A 1,864-nucleotide genomic window follows, 5' to 3' on the forward strand; every position below is an offset into this window, starting at 1 on the left:
CTAAACGGTTAAATAAGGATAATGCCCAGAAATAATAGTAGTAATTGTATAACTCAGCTATTTTGAAGTTATCACAATGAAAAATGGATGACTGCGAATGGAAATACTGATTTACTTACGCACCCTCTCAGCTTAATCTAACTTTACATGAATGATTATTACTATATAGTCGTGGAGAGTAAAGTCGTGTTGGACATCTGATAATGTTATTATGGTATTTATTCTTATTTTATTGCACTGTTTTATAGTTAATGGCAACTCAAAACCTAATGGAGCCTTACTAAATAACTGATTATGCTTCTTCAAAACTTTGAATAACAAACAAACATATCGTTTCTTATGTGATATCCTAATATCACCTTCAAACATAAAATACATTCACAGTACTACAGGACTAAAGTAGGAGGAGAGTTCTTAGAAGACGGTTCTCGTTGAAGAAGTTGCTTAATATATACGGCTTTCTGGAAGACGGCTCTCCTTGAAAAAATTGCTTAAAATTTATGCCTGTTAGATAAAATGTTAGAGGCATGATAATCTATTTAAATAAACAATGTAGCTGATTCGTTCTTTTAGTTAAAAGATAGTTCTAACAGTTATTGGAAGACGTTTTTTCTCAGTAGCACAGAAGTGTAAATCATGCAATACGTGATGTCTTCCACACATGTAGGCTTTAGTTGCATTAAATGCTATGGACTAAAAGCGATTAATGTTTGGTATTAAATAGAAGTTGCGAAGAAGTCACTTCATATAGCAGACATACATATAACTCAACTGATTAGAGAATTTTTGTGAAATTAGTTAGGCTTCTTTAAATAATGGAAAAAAGTGAATTTCGTTTGCTGATGCTTACATTACTTTTCACGTAAAAAATCCATCACTGAAACTGAGGAAAAACTTGATACGGGGACTCGGCACCATCAATTCCAATGGTTAGGAAGTGGTTTACAGAGTTCCATTGTGGTCGTACTAGCACTAGTGATTATTTGCCGAAAAAAAATTTACGTTTATTTGCCCTCGTAATTTAATTTAACTCATTTATTTATTTATGCTATAGATAGCGTACATATTTAAGCAAATCAAAAATAATTTAGCGGCTGTAAGCTGCACAATTCTTCATGCAAACCGCTTAATAACTATTATTGAGAGCTTCTGCGAGGACAGAGGAATGTGACAATTCCTTAAGCATACTGTTTAATTACTATTAATGTTAACACACATAATCTAAATATTATCGATAATTATATACAATTTTGTCTTTGAAATAAAATTTCTTTTATGAAAGCGCATTTATATGCTATATAAGAACACTTTATTATTCATATAACAATTGCTTAATCTAACCGAACTCTAATCGATATTATTACGTTGAATATTGTCCCCGTTTTATTTAGTTAAATGTGATCCTCACTACTACAAATTTTTCAAGAGCATATGATTTCGTATAATCAGACTTTTAGGGGTTCATATGCTCTCAACAGTTTTCCAAAAAATCAAATGAATCAATTTCGTAAATTAATCATATTTATAATATATTATGGAATACACTGTGGTCAGGTTATTTGATGGAATGGCTAGGCAATTATGGTAATCTGAGCTTTTTCTTTAAATTAGTTGGTTTATATTAAAGATTTAGATTGACAATTGGACAACACCGTTGCTTGTTCGAAATGTTTCCATTTTTTTTTTTTGAAGTGATATTTACGCAGGTGGTTGATGGAAGATCCATGTAATTCTAGAATTCGGTATGATTTCTTCATATATATTAGATTAGAGAACTAAAGCTCAACTATTAGATAACGTCATTGTGTATGTGACATTTCAGCTAATCCTCAGGCTACAAAATTTTCTTTTACTTCGTGACATA

Source organism: Teleopsis dalmanni, chromosome 2, assembly GCF_002237135.1.
Source record: "Teleopsis dalmanni isolate 2A chromosome 2, ASM223713v2, whole genome shotgun sequence".
Taxonomy (NCBI): Eukaryota; Metazoa; Arthropoda; class Insecta; order Diptera; family Diopsidae; genus Teleopsis; species Teleopsis dalmanni.